Source organism: Amphiura filiformis, chromosome 12 (genome assembly GCF_039555335.1).
Source record: "Amphiura filiformis chromosome 12, Afil_fr2py, whole genome shotgun sequence".
Lineage (NCBI taxonomy): Eukaryota > Metazoa > Echinodermata > Ophiuroidea > Amphilepidida > Amphiuridae > Amphiura > Amphiura filiformis.
The window spans coordinates 31,339,771-31,352,346 of NC_092639.1; positions in this window are offsets into that span (position 1 = coordinate 31,339,771).

A 12,576-nucleotide genomic window follows, 5' to 3' on the forward strand; every position below is an offset into this window, starting at 1 on the left:
GTGCCGCGCCTTGGAGCTGAAAAGTTTTGGCAATAAAAACCATTTTGATCTTTCCTCTTCTCCAAGTTGGGCTTGGGCTGGAGTCAATCAGCATGAGTACGTCAATGGAGTCAGTAGATAAAATTACACGAGAAGTGATGAGAATTGAACGATGAAATGAACGGATTATTCCAACTTCCAATAAGAAAAAAGCAGAAGTTAAAGAAAGCAAAAATGCAGAAAACTTGGATTTGCTTTTATACAAGGATAAAAGAAAGTTAAATAACGTTTGTCAAGCCATACCGACATCAATCAATCAATCAATCAGTCAATCTTTATTTTCATCAATCTCATACAAACATTATTATATAGCATTATTATATACAATTATTGTGTATTAACAAGATTTGATGAAGGTAGGTACATCACAAAGCCGAGGCCTGATAACGATGTACCACCTTTTAACTAACAAATAATTATAATTTAATCAAAACAACGAATATACACATAAACATAAATAAAAAACAAAGAACCCATCTTAATTTACCATAATACAATTTTAAGCAAACAAATATTTTAGCAGTAGTATAATATCAAGTAGTATAGTGAATAACATAGAGTCAGCACAATATGAATTATAAGAACCCATCTTAATTTACCATAATACAATTTAAATAGGCAAATATTTTAGCAGTAGTGTAGTATCAAATAGTATAGTGAATAACATAGATTCAGCACAACATGAATTGTGACATTATTTGTTATCTTTTAGATACCTTAACATACTATTTTTGAATTCATTTACCAGTTTAGCTTCTTTAATTTCACTTGGCAAACTATTCCACAGCCTAGGACCAAGTGTTAAAACATCAGTGACTTTATGGATGTCAGTTCGATAATTCTCTTTCTTTCTGGTATTATAATTGTGAATAGACTTCATGTTTATGAACAAGTTGTCAAATGAACTTGGTAATAGACCCTTATGATATTTGTACATAAATATACCCAGTTCTTTATTATACAGATGGCATATATTAAGTAAATTGTACTTTTCAAACAATGGTTTGGTGTGGCAAAGATACGAACTATTATTTATAATTCTTACTGCTCTTTTCTGGAGCTTCACAAGTCTGTTTAAATTATACTTATTAGCAGAACCCCACAATATTATACCGTAGCTTAAATATGGTAAGATTAGCGTACAATACAGCTGATACAGACTTGTTTTTGGTAAAAAAGTTTAAGCTTGTTTAGGACACCAATATTTCTAGAACATGTTTTACTAATATTGTTAATATGTGACCTCCAAGTTAGGTTGTCATCAAGTGTAATGCCTAGAAATTTAACGTCATATACACGTGAAAGTTTGCATCCATCCAGAAATACATTGTGGACATCAGTTATATTCTTTGTTTGATGAGGTGTTCCAATAAACATAAGATTTGTTTTACTGGCATTCAGGGATAACTTGTTACACTTACACCAGTTAACAATCTCCTTCAACTCTTTATTCATATTGTCACAAAGCCTTTGAATATTGTTATCAGATAGAAAAACAGTTGTGTCATCTGCAAATAATATAAACGATAAAAGTTTGGATGTTCTGCTAATGTCATTCATATATATAATAAATAGTAATGGCCCCAAGATGGAGCCCTGTGGCACCCCACACTTCACACTGGTACAAGATGATTTTGCAGAATTAAAAGATACATATTGTTTACGGTTTGACAGATAGTTTTCAAACCAGTTATACGGTACACCACGAAAACCATAATGGTACAATTTTTGTAATAAGATGTCATGATCAATAGTATCAAAGGCCTTTGAAAGGTCCATGAAGACACTTGCAGTATACATATTTTCATCAATAGCCTTGTTAGTATCTTTAATCAAGTCTAGTACAGCCATATACGTAGAACATGATTTAGGCCTCTGTATTGAACTGAGTATGACGGGCAACAGTACCACGGAATTACTACACAACGTGGCCATTGGTCGAGCTTTAGTTCTGAGTGTCATCGCAACTTTGGTAGTTGTCTCTAACATAACATGCCTCTTTGTTCTTCTAAAAACTGGTATAGTGAATCTGGAAACGCGTGTGTTTCTTCGCTCTCTTGCAGTATCAGATGCCTGCGTTGGTATTCTTGTGGTCATTCCATCTATAGCTCCTACAGCAATGGGTTATTGGCCGTTTGGCGAAGTAGCCTGTGTGTTACATCCGACGATGAAAGTGATTTTATATTTCACGGAACAATTTTCTTTCCTATGCGTTTCTATTGATAGATATATATCAATAACAAAACCACTTGCATATCATAGACTGATGACTGTTATGAGAGCTAGAGTTTTGGTTGTGTTAATATGGGTCATATCAACTGGAATTGCCATCCTAGTTGGATTTTGCGCGAATTGGCAATCTTCTTACATGTTTCTGCATGGTACGTGCAATTTCGTTATACATCACGACTTCGATCCCGAAGCATTTACGCATGCCGATGCCATTTTTGACATCATTTTGTGGTGTCTTTTACTGCCATTTCCTTTGATTTTGATCATAATCCTTAACGCGCGCATTTTCAGAATAGCACATCGCCACGCAAGACAAGTGCAGACACTGCAACACTTACAACATGTACAACGACAAATGTCAGTCAGGAACAGCTACCTGACAAGAAGAAATACATCTATTAGCATTGCAGTCGCAGTTTAAGATTCTGTAACACTTTTTAAACACACGAACGTGTTTATTAAAACCTGAAAACATCCACATTATCTAGAAGTTACTGGTATTTTCAGAAACCTCTACTCCTACAATGTACATGTATATGCACATACAAAATAAAGTCTAACACTTTCATTCTATTGTCAAATAATCGCACTCTAAAGTTTATACTTAAACACACCAACATGTTATAAATGTTTATAAACACTAACTATATAAACGCGTTATTAATATCCACAATGTTTAAATCATGATTGTTATAGTGTTTATATCTCAAAGTGTTTAAAATTTAAACATGATGTTTAAGGAAGCGTTTATATCGTTTGTGTTTATAACCGTTTATAACACTGGTGTGTTTAAGTGCAATTAAGAAAAAGGGAATTAAAGTGTTAGGTTTTATTTTGTATTTATATAATATGTATGAGTAGAGGTTTCTGAAAATACCAGAAATTTCTAGATAATGTGGACAATAAATATCTTCAGTGGTTAATAAACACATTCATGTGTTTTAAAAGTGTTACAGAAACCTAAACATTTTTATTTGCAGTGTAGAACCTACATGTATTACAAAATCACGAACGCTTAATCAGAGCATAACTATTGCAGGTCTATTGCAATATATTTGCATGTTAAAAGCTGGAGTTTGACCAAAATTGTTGCAACTTTTAAGAAATCTCACATTCACCATTTCAAATGTCTAGGCCAATCATTTTACATATTTTGTAGTGTACACTTTTACAATGGGCTAAACAAATATAGTGCAAACTATATATTTAATGAAAGGACTAATTATACGTATATTCCAAGTATGAAGTTCACTTTCCAAATTAATAAACTATATATGTACAAATGGAGCGGTAAAGAAATGTTATTTTTTAGATGATATTTTTCATTGGAATCACCCTGTATATTTTGGCACACCCTGTATATCCATTCAAACTTTACAGATTTACAATCCTGACAAAATATGCTTTCTAAAAATATATACTTTTGCTACAAAGGAGCTGATTTTTTGACAAATTACAAGATGTGACACACCTCAAAAAACATGACCAAAAGTCAAATTTTAAACTCTGTCCGATACGGCTTAAACTTGGTGACCATGAGTGATATCATTCGAGGTCAAAGGTCATAATGTCAAACATGCCAGATTGGGCATAAACTTGGTAAACTAATAGTAGCAACTTTAAATTTAAATGTATATACTAATGCTCAATGAATACGTGCTGTCGTGCAAACGGGCTGAAAATAAATAAAAACGCGGGAATTTGGACTCATAAAAAACCTGAATTCAGGCTAAAACCTTAAAAGTGGCATTTCTGTATAAAGGTAATAGCAGCATAATGCAGTCAACACAGTTCAGAGGCATTCTTTGAGATATGGCAAACTATTATTTTTATTACAATGTAAATGCTTTTGCAAGAGGAACAATATGAGACCATTTTGATCAAATCAGAGAATTTTTCACTTTTTGTCCCCTGCGAAGTCCAAATTTTGACATTTAACCTTTTCCCCTATAACTCAAGAAATATGCATCGGAGATGACGAGAGCAATACATTGGTATGGTTTTTGATTTGACCAAATTTGAAATTTCACCCGGCTGCATAAGCGGCCATTTTGGATTTATGCAAATTACATTGTAGGTTGTAATTTTTGGGACTTTTGATATGTTTTTGTGTGAGCTTTTGGAAGATGGAAGCATGCGAAATAGATTCTGTTGCAATAAGCGGAGGGTAATGTTTTTATGTGACTAGCCTATAAACCAGTGCCACTAACACTGTAGACAGTAGGCCTACTTATAAATACCCACGCCCCAAGTAGGATGGGTTACCATGTACAAGTCTAAAAAAGATCAATATCAATTATGCAATATTCAAGTACTTCCTCGTCGCGTGTTGCCAAAATGTGCGTTTTTACATCTTTTTTATCCCGTTTTTTTTAAAGCATTTTTGACATGTTTTACGCAATTTTAGCATTTTTTCAGAATTGTCTTGTTTTTGTTGTTTAACTGCATTCTCATATACCTGGAAATTAAATTATATTTTTAAAAATATATATGAAATGTTTTTTTGGTTATCTTTTTATCACCATCCGATGTTTCTGGTACTATTATAAGGTCCTATCCCTGAAAAATAAATCCATATTATTATCAGACCAATATGCCAAAATAAATGTTCTTACCAACAATAAGGAGGGGCTAGTCTAAAAGCTCCTTGGAGTTTATTAGCCTCTCCTTCATATGTATCCCCCCTTCACTTTACCCATCTCAAAATGATATTTAGTTGTTTTTACCTGAATTATCCAATTGTTAAAGCCGGTTTTATTATTTATTGACAATTTTATTTATTGATTGTGATACTCACATTGTCATGAATCATGATAACTTATTCTTTCTTAGAAATCATTATTGTATATATATTAATTTACGCAATATTATTGATATTCAAGCATTATTATTGTTGGTATTTATTTACTACCATTTATCCATACTATCACCATTGTCATTACTACTATAAATATTATGTGCAATCATTGTATCATTTTGTTCATAAATATTTTTGTATGTGTGATTATGTGAAAATAAAATAATCTGAATCTGAATCTAAAACTTCAACATACACTGAGAATCTACTATTGCCCATTCTTTCAATATCTAAGAGTCTAGACGTACAATAATTGTAGTTTCGATCTGTGCTCCTTCGTCACTAAACAAACCTTTGACCATCCGGCATAAATTTAGATCTTGGATGTTGATCCAAATTAGGGCTGCCAACACTCTGACCTGAGACGAACATACCCAAAAGGATGCGATGCGAAGCAATGCCCAATTACTCTCTCATCAAGCACTGCTCCAGATCTGTTACGGTATTGTTATGTAAATAGCGTATTTATGATGGGTATTTCGTCTCAGGACAAACCATGAGCCGTGCCCCGTCGCAGGTCAAATAATCGAAAAGTCGCCCAATTTGTTTTTTAACCACTAGTCTGACAGGAAATTGTCAAAAATCGGGGAGAAAATCTTCAAAAGTCGCCCAATTGTGCTATAACTTTTCTGTAATCTTTCAAAAATATCACGCGATTTATCTGCTAAAACATGCGCCCAAATCGCGGGTCAACTAATCGAAAAGTCGCCCAATTTGTTTCTTTAAGGTGGTTAACCTGATTGACAATCTCATCCCCCCACTTTACCTCATCAAAATGCTGATTTTGGTATCAGATGAAAGCTCATATTTTTCTCATAAACATATTGAAATTTGGCATTCCAAATCGGTATATTTCCGAAAGAAATCATCAAAAAACTGTCGAATTAGTCTCAAATATGGTATACAATATTTGAGATTAGGCAGTTTTTAGATGATATCTTCGGAAATACACTGAATTTCTAATTTCAATGTTTATTAGAAATTAAAATATGGCCTTTCACTTGAAATCAATATATTAAATGATCATGATGATTATCATTAATAAAAAAAACACCTGTAGACTACCAATATCACGCTGTATAAATGTCGGTAATTCCATTATGAATTAGTCACATTTACAAAAAAACATTGACATGTTCTTTAAGAATTTGATTTTCCAAATTTTATTATTATTATTTATTATCTTTACCCAGGGTATGCGCGAATCAGCTTAAAGCTGTTCTAACCGGGGCCCTGCAATATTAGAGTCACGCGGTAGCTTGACCAGCAATTAGAGTCACGCGGTAGCTTGACCAGCAAGTTAAAAAAAAAACCACTGATAAAGAAGAATAAACAGATGCACCGCGAGACTATATTTACACGGAACAAAACGCTATTGTTCTATGATATTTTTCGCTGGGTACAAAATATATCTAAAACCATGCTAAATCGTATTTACTGTCCAAAGTGTCATATTTTAATAACTCTTTATTTCAAAAAGTTACACGAATCTTACAGTCAATCCGATTGTTTGATAATAAACAAACATTCTTGCTTTATTTCACGCGGTATTTCATAGCCAAAATTAGTGGCAAATCATAGCTAATCATTAGTGCCGTACTATTACGCTGACTTTCGTATTCGGCGAGGAGGACGATTTCGACCTCCTGGTTTGTTTACAAACAGAGAGGTAGACAAAAAACCGTTCTGCGTGTCCAAACACTGAAGTATCAGAAGGACGGTCCACAATAGCGTGATTCACGTAACCTGAATAGGGATTAAAAAGCTGTCACGTAGAACCATGTGCTTCTGTTGTCCAATTTGCCATCAAGATTTCATATGGAAACAGTTCAGACCCAGTACAAGATCATGTCAGAAATTAATATTTTGTTCTGGGTCTGATTATTCGGACTAGCTAATCATACTGATATCCACAATCTTTCGACACTGCTACAGCCATACATGGCTGTCACTGTCGCACCAATTTTCAGATTCACTTTCAAATATACCCAGGCATTTTCCTGGATAGGCCTACCCTACATACAAATTCTGGACCCCATTCGCCAAAAAATCAAGTTTTTCAAAATTCTTTTATTCTTTCCGGACCACAGCATATATTCATATTAATAAATACTCCACTTTCACACATCGTAATAACGGGACGTCCTTGTGGCGAAGTGGTTAAGGCCATGGACTTCTAATCCATTTATGAATTTTTGCTCAAGTTCGAAACTTCCCACCACTTTTTTTTTAATGTTTTATTAATCAATTTATTGTCGTAAATCAAGAATAACACCATTTCGAACATCCATTGCTATTGTGATATTATTATTTTTTTCATCAAACAAACATGTTTGATTTTTTATTCACATTTAGGCCTAGGCCTTGGGCCTACTTTCACCATCCAGATGCCATCACCATGCCTGGCTATCATGGCATCTTCGTCATTTAAAACACCGAAATTTATTTATTATTTATTATTTATTTATCAGTGGCTCTGTTCACAGCTCAGACTGAAATTATATTTGATATAAATATTATAAATGAAAATCACAAACCGCGAAAGATCGCCAACAACTGCCGCTGAATATTGATATCCAACTAGATTTCCCCACAGGGCTAAAGGGCAGGACTTAATTAGGGGAATTAAAATCACAACCGCGAAAGATCGCCGACAACCGCCGCTTAATAGGGGTATCCAACTAGATTGCCTCGCAGGGCTACAAAGAACTACAAACCGCGAAATTTGGATATCCAACCAGATTGCCCGCAGGCATATCGATTATATGGATATCCAACAAATTAAGACCACAAACCGCGAAAGATCGCCAACAACTGCCGCTCAATATTGATATCCAAGTAGATTGCCCCGCAGGGCTATAAAGAACCACAAACCGCGAAATTTGGATATGGAACTATTGCCCCACAGGGCTTCAAAGAACCACAAACCACGAAATATGGATATCCCACAAGCTTAAACTACAAATTAGCTCCCGATAGAGAGCAGGACTTAATGAGGGAAATTAAAACCACAAAACACGAAAGATTACAAAGAACCACAAACCGCGAAAGACTAGATTGCCCGCAGGCCTATCGATTATAAAGAATCACAAACCACGAAATACGGATATCCAACAAGCTTAGACTATAAACTAGCTCCCGATAGAGGGCAGGGCTTGATGAGGAAATTAAAACCACAAACCACGATATTCAACTATATTGCCCCGCTGGGCTACAAAACCACAAACCCCGAAATTGGGATATCAATTAGATTGCCCGCAGGCCTATCGATTATTCGATTATAAAGAACCACAAACCGCGAAAGATCAACAACAACTGCCGCTTAATATTGATACCAACTAGATTGCCCCGCGGGGCTATAAAGAACCACAAACAGCGAAATTTGGATATGCAACTAGATTGCCCCACAGGGCTACAAAGATCCACAAACCACGAAATATGGATATTCAACAAGCTTAAACTATAAATTAGCTCCCGATAGAGTGCAGGGCTTGATGAAAACCACAAACCACGAAAGATCGCCGACAACCGCCGCTTAATAGGAATATTCAACTAGGTTGCCCCGAAGGGCTACAAAGAACCACAAACCGCGAAATTCGGATAGCCAAGTAGATTGCCCCGCAAATCTACAAAGAACCACCAACATTAAAACACGATTATCTGGGGCATTTAGACGCTTCCGTAGTATAGGCTTAAATATATGCGCCTAAATTGGATTTACTCTATGTGTGTCTCTCTGGCATTTTCAACATTGGGTGTGTGTTGTTCATATTTACATTTTATTTACATATTTACGTAGCCTTAAATAATTAAAGTATATTAAAATGTTTATTGATCATTGTGTACGCCTCTGAACATTACAGTCACGCGTGACGAGCAAGTTTTAAAAATAAACGACTGATAAAGTTTTGTTTAATTATTTATTGTCATGAATCAAGAATGGCAACTTCAAACATCCATTTTTCGTTTTATTCGTTTTATGGTGCACTTCATAACCTGACTTTACAAGCTTGGAGCTGCTTGGCTACATTCATAAAAAGAAAAGAAATCTACCAAAAAAACGTTGACAACGTAAAGAAATCAACAAGTATAAAAAAACCCACCTCGGCTCACTTTTTGAAACTTGGTCCCATTTGAACACCAACAGCAAATCAGTGTTTTTATTTTATTTCAACAGAATACAGCGTTTCCAACAAGATTACAAACAAGCCTACTTGTTATTCGTTTAATTCAATCATTAATCATGATATTATAAAACAAAACACAAAAAGATATTGGCTTATCATGCAAGAACAACATAATAACCGTTCAGGTCGTTCCAGAAAGTTTACAAATTAATATCGCATCTGCACATTAAAGATACATAACACTTCTGGAAATGTTTTAAATTGATGTAAATATGATAAAGTTTAAATCAGTACCTTTTACAAATGGGACCAAGTTTCAAAAAGTGAGCCTAGGTGGGTTTTTTTAAACTTGCTGATTTCTTTACGTTGTCAACGTTTTTTTGGTAGATACAATTAAGTTACAACAATATTAAAAGACACTCATATAAAATATATCAGGTTGACAGGAAATTGTCTAAAGTCGGGGAGAAAATCTTCAAAAGTCGCCCAATTTTGCTACCAATTATAACTTGTTTGTGATCTTTCAAGAATATCACGTGTACTAAAGCATGCTAAAAGTAAATTACAGTTCTTGAAGTTATTGATTTATATAACTTCTCTGTGATCTTTCAAGAATATCACGTGTACTAAATAAAGCATGCTAAAAGTAAATTACAGTTCTTGAAGTTATTGATTTAAGCCTATGCTTGTTCAACTTGACAGTAACGCCCTTTCATTGCTTTCAAGCATGAAGTTCCTGCTATAAATACAATAGGTCGCTATGAGATGACCATGGACAATAGACCGTGTGCATGATCGATCTATTTCAAACCGTTCTTCATCTTGGTGGGATATCGAGTCAGTAATAATAAAATTATTCATTTCTACTATCCCGCACCAACTTAGACACATGCCAAATTACAAGTGATGAGTATTGAGCGATGAAATGAACGGACTATTTCAACTTCCAATAAGAAAGAAAGCAGAAGTGAAAAGAAAGCAAGAATGCAGAAAACTTGGATTCGCTTTTTTAGCAGGATAAAAGAAAGTTAACGTTTTCTAAGTGCATACTGACATGATTTAGGCCTCTGTAATGAAGTATGACGGGCAACAGTACCACGGAATTACTACACAACGTGGCCATTGGTCGAGCCTCAGTTTTAAGTGTCATCGCAACTTTGGTAGTTGTCTCAAATATAACATGCCTCTTTGCTCTTCGAAAAACTGGTATAGTGAATCTTGAAACTCGCGTGTTTCTTCGCTCTCTTGCAGTATCAGATGCCTGCGTTGGTATTCTTGTGGTCATTCCATCTATAGCTCCTACAGCAATGGGTTATTGGCCGTTTGGCGAAGTAGCCTGTGTGTTACATCCGACGATGAAAGTGATTTTATATTTCACGGAACAATTTTCTTTCCTATGCGTTTCTATTGATAGATATATATCAATAACAAAACCACTTGCATATCATAGACTGATGACTGTTATGAGAGCAAGAATTTTGGTTGTGTTAATATGGGTCATATCAACTGGAATTGCCATCCTAGTTGGATTTTGCGCTAATTGGCAATCTTCTTACACGTTTCTGCATGGTACATGTAGTTTCCTTCACGACTTCGATCCCGAAGCATTTACGCGTGCCGATGCCATTTTTGACATCATTTTGTGGTGTCTTTTACTGCCATTTCCTTTGATTTTGATCATAATCCTCAACGCGCGCATTTTCAGAATAGCACATCGACACGCAAGACAAGTGCAGACACTGCAACACTTACAGCATGTACAACAACAAATGTCAGTCAGGAACAGCTACCTGACAAGAAGAAATACATCTATTAGCATTGCAGTCGCAGCAAATGAGAATACTTGTGTAGATGGACGTGACAATATAACAGCTTGGGTAGATAGACGTGACACTTTAACAGAACATCCTTGTGTAGATGGACGTGACACTATAACAAGACACCCCAAATGTCGACTGCAATGGAAAGTGACAACGACAATGTTAATCATAACTTTACTGTACGTTGTTTCGTGGACTCCAACCCTTGTCATAAAGGCTCTTCATCAGTTTGCTGGAATTGAACCATCTTATGCAAGTCATTTCTTCCAAGATACGATATTCTACAGCAATAGCTTTCGAAATACTATTATCTATTACTGGAGATTTCGGCAATTTCGTAAAGTCGTTATCGATGTATTGACATCATCTGCAAACACTCAAAGTTTTCCCTAATAGGGCTCAGAGAGATTGGTTGGTTAGATGTGAAAACCAAAAATATCAAGAAGTATTTATGCGATTCTACTTGAATGATATTGTATATCCGTTTTATAAATTTATTAAATAGAAATTCTATACACATTTTCATCATATACATGTATACAACACAAAAGTTTACAAAATGGGGATATTATCATAAGGCCTTACTGTAAACATTACACACATTTAGCTACACAATTATCTGAGCTTGACTTCAGGTGGTACTACACCCCTGGTCAATTTTGTGCCTATTTTTGCATTTTTCTCAAAAATTATAGCGCATTGGTGACAAGTAATATATGTATATTATAGGGGCAAGGACTACAACAACTGCACTGGAAATTTTATTTCAGCACAGTTGTGGGGAAAACCAGTATTTGATCAATAAATCAATAACTACTTGCCTTGAGTTGCTGAATTTTCAGTGCAGTAGTTGCAGTCCTTGCCCCTATAATATACATATCTTACTTGTATCAAATGCATTATAATTTTTTAGAAAAATGCAAAAATAGGCACCAAATTGGCCAGGGTGTAGTACCCCTTAAGGTTTTGTCTTTACTTACTATATCGAGTTGTATAATTATGTATAACCTAAATTGCACATATTATTGTGTTATACTTTGTGAAATAGCAAGATTTGTTGTTATTTATGTTTGTTAACAATACATACATACTTGCACACCTCCACCTAAAACCTAGATATTTTTCCTGAAATGCTATACAAGTGTCTAACAGATAAAGTTCTTAAATAATTTAAGCAGGTATATTTAAACAAGAGTACCACTTAAATGGTGCAATAGCTCAGCAGCTCACCATATTCGTTTTTGGTAATTAAAGAACATTGTACATTCATGCAATGTATATGGATATCACAGTATCAAAATGCATAAATGCACCTACCAGTCATAATTCCATTATTTAAAAAAAATCAAAAAAAAATGTATTCTGCATTAGGTTTTCAGAAGCTGAAGAGCTTTAAGGCAAAGTTTTTTTTTTTAAATATACATGTAGCCTTATCTTCATTATGCAGGCCCATTATACACTGTGTGATTATTGTAAGTGGGTGGTAACAACGTTTTAATAA